General features: G+C 45.0%; 1 protein-coding gene across 11 annotated transcripts in view; it reads left to right on the top strand.

Annotated features, from left to right (window-relative positions):
* The window catches only part of SEMA5B (semaphorin 5B), a 291,544-nt gene that overhangs the window by 33,685 nt on the left and 235,638 nt on the right, over positions 1 to 22,221 (top strand). Inside the window, exon 1 of one of the 11 annotated variants that reach the window (XM_074873591.1) lies at positions 2,865 to 2,948. The exons of the other annotated variants lie outside the window; for them this stretch is intronic. The gene's annotated coding sequence lies outside the window, so the exon portion shown is untranslated. Of the gene's footprint in view, positions 1 to 2,864; positions 2,949 to 22,221 lie in introns of those variants that run through there. 11 annotated transcript variants of the gene reach the window in all.

Genomic DNA, 22,221 nt, shown 5'->3' with positions numbered 1-22,221 from the left:
GGTCAGACAGCTCACACGCTGTGAGGAGAGCAGAGCTCAAATGGTGCAGTGGTCAAAAGTGCATCTTTGAGATGGGCTGAATCAAAACCGTCAGGGAAAAAGAGACCTGATGAGTGTGCAGATTTGAGAGGTGTCTCTCCTCTCTCCGTATTGACAAGTTTAGCTCTAAACTCTAGCTCTGATATTTTCATGGCATTTTCAGCAGTGTCACAACGATGTTGGTAAGGTAGGAGCTTCTTTAGGAGTTGGAGATTAATAGTTTTCCTTTCCTTAAACTGGCATTGAGCATACCCGGCAGAGATAACTCACAGGAGCCTTGCTGTTAATGCAACCAGAACTGGAACAGATAGGACATATTTGCGAATCAATTCCTGACTTCCCCATGCATGTCTTTATCCTCTGCCATTTCAGCAGTGTGGTGGGAGCAGATAGTATTCTGAAGCTTTTTTTCTTCTTTCTCTCTAACATAAAACATACAGGGTATTATAGGCATCAAATCAGAAATGCATACTAGCATATTTTACATACAAGCTAGCTCACTCTCTCCCCGGGTAAGAGATATTTAAAATAAACCCAGCACATTCAGAAGCACTAATGCAGCAGTTAAAGGGAGTTGACCATAGCAGCTTCCTGAAAGGCAAGTGTAGTCTAGTGTATTTGGCGCTGGCCTGGGACTGGGGAGCTGAGGTACTATTTCTGGCTCTGCTATCAGTTTTTCCTGTGCACAGTTTCCCTGTTTGTAAATACAGACACTTATCTCCTTCAGGAGAGCTTTAAAATCAGTTGAGGAAAGTCATTCGAAAGCTGTAGGAATGAAGAACCCGCTTGGAGCTGGAAAGATCTGTACTTTTAAATTTTTGTACTAATATATAAGCAGGCTCCTGTTCTGCATTGCCTGAGAGGCCTCTGTTAGGAGTGGGACTTCAGCATGTGAGATGCTTTTCAAACACGCAATGTAAGTCAGACCCAGCCCTTAACAGATGGCAAAGTGCTCCGTACAGATAGACCTCATGCCCTGTTGCAGTGAATGGGACACTGCTGCTATAAACAGCTTGCAGGATGGATGCCTAATTAAAGAGAAGAGGCAATAACAGTAGTGGGGAAATGGGGAGGTAACTGGAATAAGTGGGAGTGGATGAGCAGTCTAGATTGCACACAACTGGATTTCAAATTCTGGTTTCACTTAGAAAAATTCAGCTTTTTATGCCTGCGCTTCTGCTTCCATTTAAAACTAAAACTATTTCTTAAACCTCTGTTTATCTTCAGAAACCTGCTTCTGCCTGTTTTCATTTAGTTTTTTTAAATTAGTAGTTTAACCCAGTAAGAGTTACCATGGATTTTCTTAAGGGGAAGAAATGGATTCTACAATTTCAAGCCAATAATAATGTCTGTGTACAACATGAAATAAAGAAATCGAAGGAATTTTTTGACAAGGAACAGACGTCTCCGTAAGCTAATCTTTTAACTTTCTAGTGTTTCCTATGAAAGCATACATAACTCAGTGCTGCTCAGCAGTTTCGGGTCACTTAATGGGATGTAATTAGCATTCTGTAATGAGCTGGCGAGCCCACTGATGGTCCTGCCAAGGAAATGTTTAGGAGTCTGCAAAATGTACTTTGTACATCACATGCAATTGTTTGATCCATTAAGACATTTCTTCTCAGCTCACAAGGTGCATTTGATGCATATATACAGATGTGGTGTGTATATGGGGTATGGTGCAGCTGCTTAGAATGTGATGATATCAAAATCAGCGGTTCACTAACAATTTGGTTTTTGCGAGCTGCAGGTACTATTCTCATTGATGGCCTAGAAAGGAGAAGCTGACAGTGTAGGATGGGGAGGAGAAAAGCTCATGTATAGAAGAGCTGCGTGTGTGTGTGTGTAGGGCATAAAGCCCAAGATAAGTGATATAAAAACCCACTGTGAGTACAGGGAATGCCCAATTCCTGCTCATCGTTAGAGGGAGATACTCTGTGGGAGAGCAGATGTCTTCTTCATAGCTAGTCACTGGAGTTTGGAAAGAATCTCAGGGAAATCCTCTTTAGACTCGGAGAGCAGTATATAGCACATGTTTTCTGAAATACTTTCTGGCTGTTCATGTTCAGCGCTAGCAATAATTTAGGCCCCAATCCAATACCCACAGAAGCTAATGGGTGTCTTTCTGTTAACTTCTTTTTAATAGACCAGGCCCATAAAGAGAAGACAAGCGTATTTTTAAGAGCCTGCTAATCTGTGGAGCATGTGTTACTTTGAGTGAAATCCCCTAGCACACTGTGAATGGAACATTTCCAAAAAAAAAAAAAAACAAACCAGAAAAAAGAGTAAATATCCATTTGTGGAAGCTAAGAATCTGTAATGGCTGAGAAAAGAAAGGTCAGTTACATTCCAGTCTAAAGACTGAAGATCTTCATGGCTATGAATGTGCTTTTTCCATGTGTGGGAGTTTTGAAGATGCCTCAATGTTAATTACATAGGGGACAAATTAATAATAACAAGAAATCCACCCAAACAAAGCCCAAACCTCCTCACTTTGCCTCAAAATAAATTGCATGAGTGTAAGGAGTGAGGGAGCCAACTTCCTTACCGACCAAATGAAAACAGGTTTTACCTTCTGTTTCATAACCACCACAGCTTTTGTTGCAGAAATATATTCTAAATGTCAAAAAATAATTTGATAAGTGTCATCATTACATTGCATGTTTGTATAACTCTATTTCATATTATTTGTATAACTCTATTTCATTTTTATTTTTAAAGCCAGAATGTCCTATGAGCATCTAGCCTGATCTTCTGTTAAACTACAGAACATGGAATTTCACCTGCAATTTCCAGCATTAAATCCATAATATATGACTGTGCCAGAACATACCTATAGTAGGAAGAAGGTCAAACTTAAGAGCATGCAAGAAATGGACAATCTGTGACAACCCAGGCTGAAGGGCTAGGTAAAGAGTAAAAAGTCTGCTTTTTCCATTTTGTCTAATTTCACCTTCTAGCACTTTGATCTGCCAGATTAAAGAACTGCTTAGGATCAGATACCAGATATTGTGTAGGTACATATAGACTGTGATCAAATCTCCTCTTAACCTGCTCTTTGATAAGCTAACAAGATTGAATTCTCTAAATCTCCCACAGAAAAGCGTGTTTTCCAGACCATGAATCATTCTTGGTCATTTGTTTGATACTGTTGCACTGGTATGAAATTGGAGGTGTCCAGTGGAGGATCAAACTTTGCTGCTTTATTTATTTTGTAGAGGTTCTTGTTCTTTGAAAAATATTAGGCTTTAAATACCTTCCAAAATGTGACCAGCTCTGTATTTCTGCCAAACTAAAACAGACAGTAGTCTAGAAGCATCTCCCCTTCTTGTGTAAACTCACAACTGTACATATTTGCATACTGGTAAATGTTTCTTTAGCACTTCAGAGAGGTAGTGATGGTGAAGAAATGCTCACTGAGCCCCAAATGGTGCTTGAAAAGGTCCTGAAAGAACCAAGAAATGTTATGATTGCGACCAATGTGATAGCAAGGCCAATATCTTGTTTTTATCAGCTAAGTAACTGAATTGTCTGTCCTCATGATCCTGTTGCTACTGAAATCAGTAGGGAGTCCTCCACAGACTCCCGTGGAAGCAAGGAAGTGCCTGAACACTGTCATCTTCTTGGAGGCTGTACCTGCTCAATCCAGTCATCTCCTTCCTGTGGCCACTGCATTTCTTAGGAAATCTGAGCATTATAGTAATACTGTATTATAAGTAAGCAGTGACATTCAGCTGAGGTCTGGCTGCAGATTTGGCTGGCCCAGACAGAAGGAGAGCCCGTGCATGTTTGTTCAGTGTGCCAGTAAATAAGGAAAGTTGGCTGTTGGCTGCAGTGACACAGGGTCAGAACTGACAGCCATCAAAGCCATCAGAATTTAAGAGTTCTCCTCTGTGTCATTCACTAGACTTATCACACTAAAGCCCCATTTCTCCTGATGTCTGCTTTTGACAGCAGGCAGCTGCAGCATGCAGTGCATCAGGATATAGAGAATTCATCCCTAGAAAGCTATCCCTGCATCCAGGGCTGATACCTTCTTTAATGTTCCTAATTTAGCCCTTTTAAAGTTATATAGTTTGAGCTTATCTTCACTGGAAGATAAATCCAAATTTCCTACTTCATGCCAGTGTTAGATTTAGGAATATAGGTCTGCCCAACCCACTGTGGTGGGTTGACTCTGGCTGGATGCCAAGTGCCCACCAAAGCTGCTCTATCACTTCCCCTCCTCAACTGGACAGGGGAAAGAAAATATGACAAAAGGCCTATGGGTCAAGATAAGGACAGGGAGAGATCACTCACCAATTACTGTCACAGGCAAAACAGACTCGACTTGGGGAAATAAGTTTAATTTATTGCCAATCAGATTAGAGTAGGATAATGAGAAATAAAACCAAATCTTAAAAACACCTTCTCTCCACCCCTTCCTTCTTCATGGGCTCAGCTTTGCTCCCAATTTCTCTACCTTCTCCCCACCAGTGGCACAGGGAGGCAGGGGATGGGGGTTGCGGTCGGTTCATCACACACTGTGTCTGCTGCTCCTTCCTCCTCAGGGGGAGGACTCCTCACATTCTTTCCCTGCTCCAGCATGGGGTCCTTCCCACAGGAGACAGTCCTTCATGAACTGCTCCAGCATGGGTCACTTCTAGGGGTGCAGTCCTTCAGGAACAGACTGCTCCACTGTGGGTCCCCCACAGGGTCACAAGTCCTTACAGCAAACCTCTTCCAGTGTGGGCTTCTCTCTCCATGGGGTCACAGGTCTTGCCAGGAGCCTGCTCCAGCGTGGGCTCTCCACGGGGTCACAGTCTCCTTTGGCACATCCACCTGCTCCACCGTGGGGTCCTCCCCAGGCTGCAAGTGGGTCTCTGCTCCACTGTTAACCTTCATGGGTGCAGGGCACAGCTGCCTCACCATGGGCTGCACCATGGGCTGCAGGGGAATCTCTGCTCCGGCACTCCCTCTCCTTCACTGACCTTGGTGTCTGCAGAGTTTTTTCTCTCACATATTCTCACTTCTCTCTTCAGCTGCAACTCTTGTCATGCATCAACTTTTTCACCTTCTTAAATATGTTATCCCAGAGGCACTACCACTGTCACTGGTGAGCTCGGCCTTGGCCAGCCATGGGTCCAACTTGGAGCTGACTGGCATTGGCTCCATTGGACATAGGGGAAGCTTCTAGCAGCTTCTCACAGAAGCCACCCCTGTAGCCCCCCTGCTACCAAAACCTTGCCATGCAAACCCCATATACCTACCTGTTGAAAAGTAGGTTAACATTTTAGCTCCTTTTTGTCTAAACTCAGTGCCATTTGGTGTGCTGTTGGAAGCTTACGCATTCTAAATGGAGAGAGGGATTAATGACTTTATGGTTTAGCCAACGAAACATAGTATGTGTGCTCCCAAATATGTTAGGTGGAAGGTAGCTTCTGAAAGGAAACTCAGATCCCTTACCTGACTCAAATAAAGTCAAAGTAAAGTGTATAAAATTGTGCTTGTGATTTAAAATTGTGCTTGTGATTTCCTGGTTGTAAAAAGGAATAATTCAGCTGATGTCAGGGAAGTTATACCTGGTTGATAACCAAGTAAATGACAGCAAAAGCTAGCAGTGAGCCTCCTTCTCCTATGGACCTGTTTCCCAGAGGCTGTTCTTGAAGAGCTTCTGGGGACTACAAGAAGTCAGTGAGAGCTGAAGGCATTTGGCATATTAAAACTTATGTTACACAAGCATGAGGAGTTTGGTCAAGGCCTTAAGATAAGTGTAATTGTGCTAAAAGAAATTTAGATTCTCCCCCTGTAGGCAGGAACCTGTGTTGCATAACACGTGCATGAATGTTGTCAAAATCCAGCTATTAACAATTAGTACAACTGTAGCTGAAGTTGTATTGATCCTGAATGAAGAATATCTGTTTATGGCTGGCAGAGGCCGCTTGCCTGCAGGATTCACTGGGGTTGGCACATTAAGCACCGTTCAGCCTAAATGTATGAACTTCAGCCTCCTTTGCTTCTCTTAGGTCTGCTTATATTTCAGATAAACCACCAGCAGTTTGATGTTTATAGTGGAATGCAATCTGAAAATCAATGTTCCCTTGTCTGCTTTTGCCATTGTGCTCCATTGCTCTTTGTGGTCTTATGGTATTAAAATTACATCAGGTGTGTAGCTGTATTGTATGATTTGGTAGTTGGAACGCAGATAACAGTTGGATTATTGGGTCAGACGTATTTATTATCCATTCAGAGAGGGTAGATATCTGATGTGAATTTCTGGAAGTGTCTGAGTCAATTTTGTAAGCTGAGAACAGCTTCCCCATCATTGGCTGTTGTGTGCAGACAGTCCTCTGGCTGCCGCTTACCTTTACTTTATCGTATGCTCCACTGGAGCGTAATGAGCGTGTATATTGGAAGTTGCTCATTGTGTGTGTGGTGAGAGGAAAAAACCTGTAGATGGAATCCAGCATCCGTTGATTCCCTGGCAAAGGAAGAGAGGAATGGGTGTTTCTCGATCCTTTGCACATGCTGTGTGGGGCTAGCACTTGACGTTGGGGTCAGACACTTCTCCACTGCTAGCACTGATTGAGGGTCAAGGCCCAGGGAGAGGCTTGGGTGGACAGAGGAGAATGGCTCCAGTGAGCAAGACAGTCATGAGCACTGAGCAACTGGGTGTGTTATAATGACCTCCTACGACATCTGACTGTCCTACTGTTACCTTTTTGCTGTCTCTGAATTGTACTCAGTGTCTCTGGGTGCTGCCTGTCTTCTTGCTGGGTGTGTGTATTGGGGTGGGCAGGATAGCATGTACATCTCTGCCTGTGCTTCAGGTAGGAGTTTCCAGCTGTGGGCATCAGTGGGTGGTATGCTATGGTATGCAGCTTACGTGGTGCAGAGCAGCATTTCTCGGAAATGCCCAGTTGAGCCCCGGAGGTGCATGTTTAGCAATCCTGAGCCAGGTGATGACACCAGTGAGATGTCTTATTGGGTTAATTAGTCTTCCTTGGAAGCAGGTTGCATTAGCTTGGCAGAATGGTTACGTTGCTCCCAAGTGCCAAACGAAAAGTGGTTATGTTGCTCTCAAGGCTCAGCCTAGCTTGTTGAGAGCTGTCTTGGGTGTCTGCCCAGCAGCGCACTCCAGACACCTACTCCTGGGGTTGGAGGCAGGTTTAAACAGACTTGTCCTTGCATGGTGAAGAGAATGATCCAAGCCAACTCCACAGCACATGGCTGGACTTGTGCAAAGAAGGAATCAAAGCCAGGACGAACAATCTGGCCTCACTTGGAAGCTGAGTACTGGAGAAGTACATCTGCGTGCGGTGGCCCAGAACATAGCAGCCGGCACATAAAAAAATCCCCAGCCCCTTCCCTCCCTGCAGTCCTCAGTTCAGAGGCAGAACCCTGCAGATTTGGTTCAGAGAGACTGCAAGTGAGTGAATCCCCTGCAAACTCACATTCAATTATCTTCCCTTCCCTGAGAGCCAGCTACCTGCCCAGCCTTTTCTTGTAAAAAGATGCAGGGTTGTCCTGCACCTCAGCTTCTTCACTCAGGTGCCTGCAAGCTGAAGAGGGGAGGTACAGTGCCTTCCAAGTGAGATGTGCTCAGCCAGCAGCTGCTGAACTTGCCTATCAGGAGCTGAAACTCACAGACATAAAATGTTGAACCTAGGTTCATCTGAAATCTTGAGAATATTTTACAAAGCTATATGCATATTACTGAATAAAACAGATTGCACCTGGCCAGCCCTTGCAGCTGTACATCAAAGTGATGCACACATGGAGGAGAGGAAGGAGGGAGAGAGTGAGCTGGGGAGAGATTTCTCATTAGATTGTTATCTAGATGATGATGCTTGGCTCAGCAAGCCTGTTGCTTTCAAGGTTACAGTTGAGAGGTATTTTTTTGCTGCCATCATAAATAGCTTCTGGATCCTGAGTCTGACTTGTCAGATCTTCTCCCTAGGATCAGGTATGGCGCCTTTGTCGTACACTTACCTGGCTTTTCTCTGGCAAGGCCCAATTTGCAGAGCAGCTCTTTTTGTCCCAGTCAGTTCATCAGGAGGGACCTAGCTTCCTAAGGGTCTTGTTTGTAGAGAGCTGTCAAAATCAGCTAGGCTCAATCTGTGCTTCAGTGTCTAGTCTGCCTGGGACTTTGTGGTCCTTCACATGCTTCCTTCAAGACTTTGTTTCCTTTCTAGACAATCCCACCCTTGAGCCTGCATACAAATTGTTACTGATTCTTTCCTTCTCTGAGCTCTTCTCAAAACCCGTTTGGTAAAAACACCAAGCTCTTGGTGCCCTGTGGTATTAGCACTTGTCTCTGGGCAGCTGCAGAGCTGGCTGCCCGTGGGAGTTCTCAGTGTCAGGGAAGAAGCTTGGACTGCCATGTAAGCATGTCTGTAAGCACCAGTGGTACTAAAAACCAGGAGGCTCACACATGCCTGGGGAGAGTCCAGATGTTGCAGAGGGGATAACTGGCAGTATCAACCCAGGGTCTATTAGTGTGCCATATACCTCAGCGGATATTTCTGTAAGCAGCAGTGCCTAAATTAATTTTCATCTACCTTGGTTCTGGATTAAACTTTTGCAGAGTCCCAATTTTCTTCTTTGTCTGAATCCAGATTTCCAAAGCAAAGAGAACACCTGGAGTGGAAGATAGTGCAGATGTCAGAGATTTAGGCTATAAAATCATAGGATATCTTATTTTTCTCAGTATGGGGTTCATCAGCAGCTATGCATCCAGGTATTTAATTTTAAACTATTAACATATAACATGGATTTGCAGCTCTATTTTCAGTGCAAATATTTTATAAAATTTTGAAATTTAATATAACTCTATATTCCTTGCTACAAGATAGTTAAACCTATAAAGGCAGTTTCTTTCTTTATCAAATCTTGTAGAATCCTATTAGCTGTTGAGCTATAAAATCCAATCAGCCTTTTTCCTGTAAGATCAGCTGAGAAGATGCGATATAAATTCAAAATTTTAGCACAGACTTTAGCCCAGGGCAAGGACTGTTCTCCGCAAGGATATAGGGCCTTCACTGTACTTACACTAATATTTGTGACATACCCTTTACCCTCAGCTTGAGACTTTGCTTTCCCAATCAACAACCTGTCTGCTTGAGACTTACTTGATGAAGCAGTTGATGCATCCTGCTGTGAAAGTAAGCACAGCATTCAAGGGTCATTTGAAGTCCAGCATGCCCGACTCCTTTCTTTAAGACCACTTGAAGAGGGGGGGAAAATTGGAAGAAAACTCTGAAGAGGAACTTTGCACCAAACAAGCAATTTGGATGAGAATGTTACGCAGCCACGTGAGGCCGTGGGAAGAGATGACCACACAAGGTTAATTGCATCTGCCAAGTGTTTTCAGATTTAAAGAAAGAAGAAGAATGTTAAATACTACATATTTTCTTTTTCTTGTCTGCCAAGTCCATTAATAAGCTTCTTAAACTAGCATGTAGCTCTGTGGATTCTTTCAGGCCATAAGCTTATTACAGGCGTGAGTACTGTGGCCCACAAGACACTTGCATTTCTTGCAGGAGACGGGCGGACCTGTGCTATAACCAACCACACTGATCATGGGGTCAGCGATGGCTCTGGCACAGCTGGAACTCCCAAACATGGCTGGGGCTGGGTCCAAACCAGCAGAGCGCTCGGAGAGCTCTGTGGCTGCAGCCCCCACGGCCCTGGGGTCTGGAAGGATTTGCTCATGCGCAGTGAATGCACAGAACTGGTGTGGAGACTGAGCACGTAAGCTCAGCCTAATGAGAGCTGGGGAGTTGGCTCAGATCAGGCAGGGCTTTTCAGCTTTGTCTCAGAGCCAGCTGTGCTGGATCTGTGCTGACTCACACTAGTGAGGTGTCTCTTTACTGTATTCATTATCTTTTTTTGTTTCCTGTTACCTGGGATATTCCAACTGCTCGTTACTTTGGATAGCAGAGCGTCGATGGTATACGTGATCTGTTTTTTTCACTTAACTAGAACATAGGAGTTTAACACACACCTTATAATTGGCATCCGTTATACCAATAAAAACAGCAATTAACCTGTTACCCTTGTCTGAGGTTGACAAAACAAGGAAGAAAGTTGCATACAAATTAAAGTTGTTGCCCAGCAAAATGGGATCTTTTTCTCTCTCTCAGAACGAGGAAAGTTTCAAAGGCAGTTCACTGAGATCAAAAGAAAAACTAACCGTCCAGGGGCCTTGCGCCAAGTAACTTGAAAACACGTTGATTGCTTTAGTGCTAAAAATCTTCTCTTTTCATTACATTATGATGTCGACTAAATATGTAAAGACAGGCTTGAATTGCTAAGCTTCTTGCTCATTGAGTTCAGTAGCATAAACATGCATCTCAGTACTTCATGCTGTAGATGCGGTTTGGGAGTCCTCTGGTTGTACACACTTGGTAGGAAGCAACTTGAGGATCAGAGCTGGTTCTTGTAGGAGATGATTGTTACTTCTTTGGCAGAATGTGAGTCAGCAACAGGTAACATCTACAAAGACGTGACTGGAGGGGTGAGTTAGGCCACTTTGGATTACCAGTAGGGCAGAAAGCCTCACCTATCAGCAGTGCGTAGTCACAGCCTCAGGCACGTTGTGCTCCTGCCAGATCTTGTATAGGAAATGCTGTTTGAGCAGGCCTGGTCCTAAAGAAAGACTCTTAGGGTTGGCAAATGATGACTCAGATGAAAGAGTTGTTCCTGTTGATTCGGTCAGGCATGGTGTCACTAGTCCTCCAGGAAAGATATTAAGTTTCTGACATTTGAAATCATTAATTATCACTTGACACTTTTTAGAAGTGAAGAGGTGCCAGTTCCGTTTTGCATGGTTATTTCTTGGCAGATTTAATAGAATCAAGAAGTCATGTAGGATTCTCTTCTCCGTACCATTAAACAGCAACTGTGTGCATTAAGCAGTGGCCATGGTGACCTCTAGCCCCGATCCTCCTAAAATTCATTCCCTTTTTCATACATGAAGCCTGAATAAATTCAGTGTAGAATTGTGGCCATAGTGTGTAAGACACCATTATATCCTCCCAAGAAGAAAAGTACTGTAGAAATTCAAGATCAGTATTTTAAAAGACCCTCCAGGTCTGGACTCCTGCCCTAAACTCTATCTGAAAATAAGCAGAAGTGCCAGACACTGCCTGTTTTGCCCTGCTGCTGGCCCCCTTCCTTCAGAGCAGATTAGGAACAAATGTGGAACCCACCGGCTCACTTAAGCACTCCAATGAATTTAAAAGCAAACATGACGATAAAAAAATCAACAGCCTTTTCATTGAGTTTTAACTCTCTCTGACTTTTTAGTAACAATGGAGATGTGTTACATAAAATAGAAATGTAATATATAATAATTTCTTCATCCTGTTATTAAAATTCTTTGTGATGTCTCTTTATAGTTAGTGAAAGAGTAATGGGGTAATTGAGGGGAACTATTCACATATTGTTGGAGGATATGAACAAACTTTTTTCCTCATTGCTATTTCCTTCTCTGAGAGAAAACACATTCCTTCTCTGATGATGTTGTGACTTTTGTCACGCTCTGCTTCTGAGTGTGTTTGTTAATTGGCATCTCTCGGATGAGCCTGTCTGTCAAAATCACATGTAGCACCTGGATGCGTAATGTAACAAAATACTCTCAATATTTGAAAGGAATTCAGATTTAATATCATATTCTATAAATAAAGTCTCCTTGTTGATATGATATTGATGTGATATGCCTTTAATCATAAAAATGAGAAGTCTTCTGTGCATTTGCTTTCTAATGTTGAAGCTTTCAGATGTCAAATCAAGACATAACTTTGGCCGATGAATAAGTGCCACTGAAGTCGATGACCCCTGGGTATATGCTTAATTTTAAGCACGTGCTTCTTAAATGCTGCACAAAGGCAGGCCCCACTTTTCTTAAAACTCATCAGATTTTCTTTTCAGACTTTATTGGTGCTCTTATTTCTGTGGATTTAGGAATGTCACTAAGAATGGGGATATTTGGTTTCCATAATACTGCTTTGGCCACAGTCCTGCAGCAAGATCCAGAAGAGTGCAAACTTTTATGATAGAAACAGAGGTTTCCTGTATGCTGTGCAAATTTATAATCCCCTGTCTTCACTTGTAGAAAGCTAAACTTATATTCAAGAACAAATGATCATGCAACCAAGTTCATGGAAAAGATCATTGACATTAAAGGAAGGGATCTCTATTAGCATGTTAAGTTTCCCAGAAGAATTACATTGTCTCTTCTTATGTTCTGTGTTCCACATTAGCAGCTTTGCAGGTTGCAAGGTATGCTTGAGCCTCCTATTTAGTAGTAATGATTGTAAGTAATTGAACACAGAGAACTTCAACTAAAGCCCGCTAGGGTCAGTGAAAAGGTCCTTACCGAATGGTTTTGATCATGCCCTTGTGATCTGTTCAGATCAAACGCCTCCTGAAGTAGGAGCTGGATTTAGGAGAAAATGTCCAGTGCTTCTCGCTGAATGTAGGTGTGGGTTTGGAGTCCTTTTCCTGGGAGGTGGAGATGTATGCATTTCGTAAAGAGAAGTATTCCACATTCTTACAGTCGCGTGCACAATGTGGGAAGGCTGGAGAAGCATGTGGCTGAGCATAAAAATGAAGGATAAAGTGCTTTCCTTGTACTGGCGAGAGTGAACACACAGAGAAATGCACAGAATGAGCCCTTTCATGCAGGGAGTCATGATTTACTGGTGCGCTGACTGCATACCAAGTGCAGCCGTGTGACAGGAGCAAGGCTCTGCCCCCCCGGGAGGCTGGGGGGGGCTGACACCCAAGCACCTCCAATCCTGTTTTCATCTTTACACCAACATTGTTCTACTGACTGCATTAATTTACTGCTGACCTATACCAGTATATATGCTAAGATTTCTCATCTTCTCTTCCCTGTATTTCCAAACTGGTGTAAAGGCAGTAAGTTGCTATCAGCAGTTTGCATAGGGAGTGCTGGGCTGTCAGCATAATGTGCTTTGCTCAGGTGTAAATGACTTTGGTGGCCGAGATATGGGCCTATTTCCTTTAGTACTGATGATCACTTACGTTGCTATAGCCCCCACTGGGTCCCATTCTGCTGGTTATTGCAGCGACTCCGATGAAGAGGCAATCCCTTTGCCAGATCAAGGGCCTGACTCTGATTTCATGTCCTCCGTGACAGGGTAAATGGGTTGAAGTCAATGGAGCCATGCCGGGGTGAGAGGATAACGGAGCATCGAGCGTGATGGATCTGCCTGCTTAAGGGGTTTTTATGGCTCCCAGAGCTGTGATGTTTGAATGCCTCACAAACTTTAAGACCACTCCTGTGAGAGAGGGAAGTAGTGTCATCCCTGCTTAACAGCTGGGGAGCTGAGGTGCTGTAAGAGGAAATACCTTGGCCAAGGTTGCTCTGGAAGTCTGTGACAGAGCAGGGTCTGTCAAATAAAACCTTGCCAGATCTCCAGCTGGTATGTGGATGGCTGGGCCAGCTTTCCTCCTAGCATGGGGCGAATGGGCTGTCCTTGCCTTCTGTCCCCCTCCGCCCTCATCTTCCTCCCTTTCTTGTGTTGTGGAGATGGGAGCTGCTTACCCGTGGGCCACTGAAAAGGATCAGGCAAAGCCCAGCCTCTGGGATGCTCTCCCCGGTACAGGCTGGCTGCGATCTCCTGGGGTGCAGGTGGAGGATGGATGCCTATTTCCCAGGAGTGTGGGAATCCAGGGTCAGCACACCACTGGACTGTTCATTACCTGGGTCTGAACTGTAGCACCTTCCCCTCTCACATTTGTATTATTTAGGGTGACTAATCATAATAACAAATTGATTAAGGTTAACTGGATAAAGTCATCTAAGTCATATTTACTGCTAAACTAACTGCCCAGGGAGGTGAATTAATGATCTTTACAGAAACCTTTTATGGTTATTTGGCCACAAGGTGCGATCTGGTTTGATCTTTTATGCAACATAAATCAGTTTAATGGTTAAATCTGTGCAGCTAGCTGTTGAATTTAAATGAGGGCTTTTTAAATGAAGTATGATGCTTTTCCACACACAGAGGGACATTGAGCAGGTGTATATTGCAATTAAATGGGAAAACTTACAATTAGATAATGTTAAGTTTGTGACACTGGCTGACAGAAGCCTGGAGATTCATGGTGAAGGTCCATGATCAATCATTAATTCATGCCACTGTGGAAGGAGTAAAATTGCAAATGGTTTCAGTTGAGGTCAAAGCAGTGTGGGAGAGTGATGCAGGTCGTGCAGTGGATGGCTGACACCAGACGTTCATTTCAGTAGCCTTGGGTTCAAATACTCTGTTGAGTCACAGATGGAAATTATTTCTTGGGAGTCTTGGGCAGCGGCTCTCGGCCTTTCTAGCATTTATGCTTCTTTTGGCAATACTCGGGAAGGTCCGGCAGAGACCAGGGACCTGTTATAATAGTCAGGCTACAAACATGTCCTGGGAGATTGCTTCAGACAGTTGCAGATTTTCCAGGATGAGAGAAAGCTAAAAAGGCATTAGCAGCTCTCCTGGCCTTCCTGCACTTTAATGCTGTGCTCCTAAATTGCCTGATGTAGTCACAGCCTCTCCTCCCCCATTTAGACAGCAGTGGTTTTTCTCCCAAGAGCTTACTGTTTAAATGGTGAATGCACTTAGGGAGGTGGACTCTGACAGACCTGTCTAATGCATCCCAGGTCAACAAACCAGATCTGAAAATGAAACCAGCGTTTCTGACCTACACAGCGTTTTGTCCAAGCCACTGCCTGCTGGGTCTCCCATGAATCCTATCTTCACCCAAGGATGGAAAAAGGGACCAACTATTAGACAGCACAGCTTAGTCATGAGCTGCTTCCCATAAGATTTGCTGAACTTGAGAGCAGTCTGTTAGACACACCTTTTTACTCAAGTGTTTCGTGAAGAAAGAGAGAAGTGTTTGGGATGTTGATTGAGCACTGGGGAAAAGTTTGTAGTCAGGAAGTCATGGAGAGGAGTGAATGATTCTTATTTGACTTCTGTCCTTAGTGCTCCTATGTTAATGTTTTACTGGAAATATTAAAGAATAGGCAAAGAGCTTTGGGGTGTGGAGGTGGTGAGTGGAGGTAGGTGAAAGGATTTGTGAACGCTCAGGGAGGGATTGGTTAAGGCAGCATGGGACAGTTTTTCCCATCCAAGTCAAAGTGGCTGATGGGACATGGTCCTCCTAGTCTTGTCTCCTTGTTGAGCAGAAGGCCTGGTTTTCCTGTAGGGCTCATTCCCATTGAGTAATGGAGCTCAAATGCTCAATGATTCTGTCAAGCTGCCTTGTATGTTTGAACTCCTTGGTGTGACTCAGGGGAGGCAGCACAGCTCACAGTGTTGAGCTGGGATTTCGGGGACTTGGGCCATCCAGTTATAGCCTTAACTCTTTCACCTGGATGACTCCATGCTTTCTGCGTGTTTCCCATCCATCTCCCATCATGGAAAACAGATCTAGTAATGCAGACCTCTGGGTAAATATTGCTTGTAAGTTTGAGGATGAAAATGACTGTATAAGAGTTAAGCCTGCTTACTGTGGATGTGCATTAAGTTTACTGGTTGAATTAACACAGATGGTAGAAGATCCACCTGTGTGCAGGATCAGAGCTCATTGTGGGTGCTTCCTGGGTTATGGCTTATCAGAACTGCCAGCCAGTTTGTTTTGTACCTCCCTGGCGGATCACCTGTGCTGAAGTTCTCTCCCAGTGAAGCCAGTAAATAATGTTTTAACACTTAGAATAATCATTTATATCTTCAAAGCTCTTTGCAAGCACAAACTAATTGAAGAATTGTCGTCAACCAAGAAATCACAGTTTTGTCTTTTTGTTTTTTAACTTACTATGTTACAAAACCCACTTGAATGTTGTAATAAATACTGCTCATAGAGCAAGGAAAGGAAAATTTCATGGATTTCTTTCTCTCTTGTTTTTCTGGTCAAAGCTGTGATTGATGAAGTTTTAATTCCCTTTTTCTTTATTAACTGGCTCAAATCACAAAAGAACAAGAAAAAGAAATTAGCTACATTCCCTCCAGCCTGCTTCTTCTGTGAATTTGCAGCATTGGAAATTGGGGCTGTCTGGATTCTAATGCTTTTACCTTTTGTTTATTACCTTTTTGTGCAGAACAAAATAGAAAGAACATTACAAAAATATGTGATTTTTACAGCCTTAAAAACTGAATGGGGGGGTTCAAGATAGTGCCTGAAACTACTTCAGACAATATCCTTTTGTATCGCATTAAAATGCAAGTTGGTACATTAGTCTCCCACCACTTTGGTGAGGTAAGTAAATATTATGATCCTATTTAACATATGCCTCAAGCCACATAAAAAGCAAAATAGAGACTTGGCGTACTTGGATGTAAATCATTAAAACTGCAGCTCCTTAAATGAAGACTGAATTCAGTCCAAAGAGAGAATGTTAGGACTGGAATTAGACTTGGTCCTCAACCCATCTTCTGTTCAGCAAACTGTGATTTAATAACATAATGACGTATGAAAAACTGTACTGATGACTCCGATGGCATTTCAGATTTTCACTGCCACAATTGTTTCCCTGTTTTTAAATAAAAACTCATTGTTTCTGCTGTGCTTGGGCACAGGTGATAACCAGTCTTAGATCTGGCAGGGTGACACCTGAAGGGGCTGTTGCCTGGAGCCCTGGTATTGTATGAAGCTGGTATCTCAAAACAAAGTTTGAAAACTTGCTTGGTTTCAAGTTCAGTCTATATGATGAGCAGTATAGGATTTCCACCAAAGTGCATAAGGAGGTTTGGACTCATGCAGAAATATTTTAAAGCATGAAGCAGGGCTGTTGTGGCAGGCTTGGAAAGTGGTTTTGTTTGGAAACAGTCTGTTTTCTGTAGAAAGACAGTCTGAGGCTGGGCGGAGAATGCAGGATGCCAATTTCTTTGTTTCTTTAGTCAAGTGTTGTTCTTTACCACTTCACAGAGAAATTGGCTTATTTATTGTTATTATCAGGACTTTCAGGATTCTGAAAATGGACGATATGATCACCCTATGCCAAGCCTGCACTGGTCTTTCAGTAACCTTTACCTATGCTTCAGGATGGAAATCAAAACAGAAATCAGAGAAGCTTTGTTTCAGTTCCAGACTATTAGAGTAGGCTTGTTACGTGGTTCTAATGTGGGGTTTACATCTGAGAAACATTGAGACGTGGCGGCTTAATTCTGTCAGCAGAGAGGGTGGTCATCATCTGAAATACCTGACCCTGACAAAAGTTATTCAGGGATGCATAGGTCAGTCTCTGCTCTGATTTTATTACTTGATTTTCTTGATTTGATATTTCAAGTCTGATTTTGAGAATAAGGTTGGTCTGTTCTGCTGGCGGAGACATGTAGTCACAGATCATCATACCATCCCAATTTAGGAAGGTCAAATGCATCTTCCCCTTTTTGTCCCACTGTTCAAGGAGGGAACTGAGAGGTAAGGATTGCGTGGAGACTCTCTCTCAAAATACATGCAGAGTCTCAGCAGTTACTTGCTTTGGTTGTGCTTTCAGATTTGCCTTGGCAGAGTTGTCCAATTAGGAGTAAAAAATAGTGTTGGAGCCTGATTGTGGTACCCAAAGAAAGAGCCAGTTACTGAGCGTTCAACACTGTTCCCAATTAAAGCTGCTATAAAACATGAAGCAGATGTTCTGTGGTGATGCAGGGACTGGTGAGAAGCAAAGCAAGTGAAGGTAAATCAGCTGTGCTAGCCCAAGTGTCCACCTCTCTGTAACTCTGCCAGATGCACTGCAGGGAGGGAGTGGGGAAGTGGTGCAAACAGTTCAGGAGGTGGAAGCAGCTCGCTGCTGGGGGAAGGGAGGTCTCTGGCTGTAGCACATCTTCATTAATTGCCAAAAAAGATTACCCACTTGACACTGCTGCTCCAAGTGCTCTGTCTTCGGTCCCACCTGGCTATGCTGTAACTCTCCTTTTCTGCTTGTGCTGCAGGAAGGAAACAAAGCAGCACTGCCATTTTCCCTGCTTTGCCCTTGAAAAGCGAAGACACTCCTTCACAGGCAGAGAGGAAAGGCACTAGCATGGGACTTGGAGGGTTTTGGTTTAATTCTTGTCTCTGCCACAGACTGCTTGTGTAACCCTGAGCAAGTTGGTTAATCTCTGTGTCTTTTCAGTACTGCAGTTGTAGGATAATCCCCCAGCCTTTGCCTTTCTTGTCTAGTTTAATACTGTTCAGGGCAACTGTAGTCTCCTTTTCTTTTGTGTAATGCAGTAACTGAACAGTGGGACTCCATGAGCTGCAGGAAAAACAGAACAATAACCCAGGCCACCTTGAGGTGATTCAGGCCTGGGGCCTGAGAAATCAGAGGGTGGAAGGCTGGTGCTTGCCAGGTTTGGGAGTGGGGCTGTGCCTCGTGGGCGCCTGCAGGAGTGGGGCCCTTGTGTCTCTTGGGAGAGCTCTCACAGCTGTGCTAAATGTTTCCGTGCTGATGTGTGCTGGAGACGAGGACTCTGCACGGTGACATTGCAGTGCCGCGTCGGCCACGAGGGATAATGAGGCACTCTGCTGATAGGGAGAAACTGTGTGTGTGCTGTGCAAATTCCTGTGGGTCCAGATACCAGAGTCATTCCAAAGCAATAAAATTCCACTTGCAGTTCTTGTTTCATTTCTCAGACCTGGTACTTGCTTTACTTACCTGAGGTTCACAACACCTCTAGTAAGGTCTGGAGAAACCTAGAGGCTAAGATGGAATTTGTAACCCTGTAGAACAGTGACCATTTGAGTTCAGCCTCATGCTGGACAGCACACTGAGAGGCTGTGTGTTCTTAAGGTGACAAGTCACCCCCAGGCTGGAACCTGAAATAGTTTGTCACAAATCCCTGTGTCCTGCTGTGGCTGAATTTTAAATTGTCCAGTGATGGTAGGTTACCCTTACATGTTGTTGTACCTGTTATGACGTCGTGGACCTGTCAGTAATTTGCTGCTAAACACTTCTGAAACAGAAGAAAGCTCTGCAGGGTGACTGCTCCCCAGCAAGATAAAGCAGAACTCTGAGGGTAGGAGAAAACAAACGACAACATGAAGAGATGGCCAGTGGCCAGGTTTGATAGTACAATTTTTAGGAAATTGTGAGTGTGTAGAGAAGATTTCTGTTTTCCCTGACACCCTAATGATTCTGGTGGCTCCGAGGCATTTGAGTGGAGAGGCACCATGAGAACCGCTATTCAGTTCTGCAGGAATAAATGGAAACCTTGTACTGCTGTATGACAGCCCCAGCCCTTCTTCTGCAGGGAAATCTCTGCATCTGGGTAACAAAACAGAAGTGGCCCAACCATGTGCTGTGAGCCGTCGGACCCAGCCCTGCTGAAAAAGCCCTTGAGCACGTTTTGAGGAACCTCGGAAGGGTTAGTGTGTTTGATTCAGATCTGGCATTACTTCTGTCACAGCCTCGATCGGCAGCGTCCCTGCAGTGACTGGGGCCCTAGCAGCATGGTTTACAAGGGAAGTTACTATGTTAAATAAAAGTTACATAAGGAATAATTTACCCCCAGCCGCGCACAATAATGCTGCTGTAATTCCATCAAGGCACTCTGCTGACGTCAGAAACCGCCCGTGTGAAGTTTCAGTGTCTTGTTAATTTCCCCAGGCCTCACGGAGGGGCTTGCAGCCGCAGCTCGTGCTCCTTCATCACCCGTCCTCCCCTCGCAGGCAGCCAGCAGCCGCGGCGCGGGAGGCAAGGACACGCAGCCCTTCCAGCATGAAGCCCTGCGCCTCCCAGCACAAGTCATCCCCCGCGTGAGGCAATGTGGTTTGGTAGGGGGAATTACTCCCATCCCTCCACGCTCCTGGCTGGCTGAGTGCAAGTCAGCTCCAGCCTGGAGGCTCTAACTGGAGCCTTGGCATGGCGCAGAGCTAAGTGCCTCCTCGGGGCTTATTAACTAACTCCTCTTTGATACTCTCAGCAAAAACAGTTCTGTGGCTCCTGGTTTGCATCCAGCAAGCCTAGGGCACAGGTAGATGTGGTAGGAGCATGCACACCTAACCTGCAGGCACGGTCGGCAGCATGCCAGAGCGATGGCCTCGCGGGCCTGGAGAGCCTGACGTCTGGCTGCAAGTCCCGCAAAGGCCTGGGAGCATGGTCTGGGAGAGCGGCCGCCCCACGCAGAGAGCAGGGCGAGAGTTGCTGAGCCTGGAGCAATTTACACCGGGCCCTCGTGCCGCTCCCTTCCTTGGGCCCCTTGGACTGTTTGAGTGCTCGTGACCCCCCCCCCCCCCCCCCGGACCCTCTCCAGAGGGACTGTAAGCTATAATGTTTCAAGTGAGAGAGGGATGACAGGGGGGATAAAGAGGAGCGAGGGAAAGGCACCTAATACGATTTCAGAGAGCCCTCTGGCAGTCCGTCCGTGGGAGGCTGCCATGTATAATAAGGAAATGATTTGTCTGGGAATGATTCAGCGTGTAAAACTCTCCCTCCCTGACCTCTTCCTAAGCCCCCAGCATGGGATTGGAGGAGTTTTCCAGCAGAGGAGACCCGATAACGCACAATAGTTTTCATATGCTCGGAGGAGAGGTCGAAGTGTCTGTGCTGAGGCAGCGTTCTCACTGCCACGCGGGGCTGCGTGGAGCCTCATTTCACCTTTACCCCGTGGAGGGAGGTGGATTTTACCCTGCTTAGAGACACATTAACCATTGGGGAACTTTCCCTTTCTCCCCAGCCAGCCCTCAGGCTTGTGCTTCCCACAGCCTCTGCCCCTGCCCCGGGGACCATGGCTAGCAAAACCCCACCAGCAGCTGCAGAGCTACTTCCCCGTCAGTTTTAACAGGGCTGCCTCCATGCTCTAAGCTGACCCACTTGTATTTCCCTGAGGTTTCCACCCATTTTGTGGGTGACCACAGGGAGGGCTGGAGGCTGAAGCAGCTGCCCTGCAGGAGCCTGGCAATGGGGGCTGGTTTTCAGCAGGGGAAATTTGTGTGCATTTTCTGGACCTTGCTCTAGACATTGAGGGTTGAATCATTTTTGCTTCTCAGGTGCTCTGGGAGTTCCTCCTGTCCAGCACTGTAAGCCTCTACCTGACTTGCACAAATGATTACAAAACTACTGTTTCTTGGGAATTGAACTGATTTTATAGGTTGTCAAGCTCTCCCAGCAAGTGTGGGAGGGGAAGAGAAGAGACAGCAACAAAGTAAGCTCAGCAGCATTGAGTTTGCAAATGGTGACTTTTAAAATAGTAGCCACCTGTGCATGCTCATCTGTCCCCTAATATGCACCCTGACATTTTTGCAGCTTTTTTTCATTGAAAAGCTTTATTATCTCTAAGGGTGGGATCTTTTGCTGCTTCTTTTCTGCAGTTAGTTATACCAATGCAAAAAGATACAAGGTGTGAGCAGATCAAAATGGGCAGGGCTTTGTGGGCAGCCTGAGGGGGCTGCAGGTCCCTGCCTGCTGCCACTGTCACGTGGGGAAGGAGCAGCTGCACTTGTGTGCAGTTCCCTTCCAGAGCAGTGCAGCTGTCTCCAGATCTAGCGTTGCTCCTCTCCTTTTCATTAGCTGAATGTAGAGATGGCCAAGATTCCTGACCCTACAAGTTCTGGGCAGTCTAAACTCTCTGTGTGGCTGAAAGCCATGAAATACATACAGCATCCCTTGGGGAGCTGGAGGGGAACGAAGCCTAATTCAGAGATGGGAGAAGAGACAAACTCTGCAAAGGAAAAACCGTTCTGCTGTGAGATGAGGCTGGACTGGGCGTGCAATGGGGTTTCAGGGTGAGAAGTTAATGACCTTCATCAGCTCACTCCCCTACAGCAGTGACTTACACTTATACCTGCTGCACTGCTGGTAACGTAACCAGCTCAGCAGGGGGGCTGCGTTTGAACTGATTATGAGTGTGCAGCTAAAAAGCTGCTGGTGGGCACCGCAGGCTTAATGAAATCACAGGGTGGAAGGCCAAGGTGAATGGGGCACCCAGCGTTAGCCTGCAGCAAGGCTAATGCTCAGCAGTGAAGGAGATGTCAGAAGTTCAAACCAGTACTTAGGGTCTGTGAATTCACCTTCTGGATGCATTGCTCTCCAGGTCCTTCAGAGATACCTGCATGGACTGCAAGTGAAATAACTCCTTTCCCTGTTATTAGGTGATATCTATTAGCAGACAGCTCATTTTCTCTTCTGTTCCTGGCGGGGACATTTTGGCCAGAAGCCGTTTCCAATCTGGCAAGCACAACGAAAATATTACAGGAAGG

The sequence above is a fragment of the Strix uralensis genome, chromosome 6, assembly GCF_047716275.1.
Source record: "Strix uralensis isolate ZFMK-TIS-50842 chromosome 6, bStrUra1, whole genome shotgun sequence".
In the NCBI taxonomy this organism is placed as follows: Eukaryota; Metazoa; Chordata; class Aves; order Strigiformes; family Strigidae; genus Strix; species Strix uralensis.
Note: the sequence above shows the minus strand (reverse complement) of the source record. Positions and strands in the feature narration are given on the sequence as shown.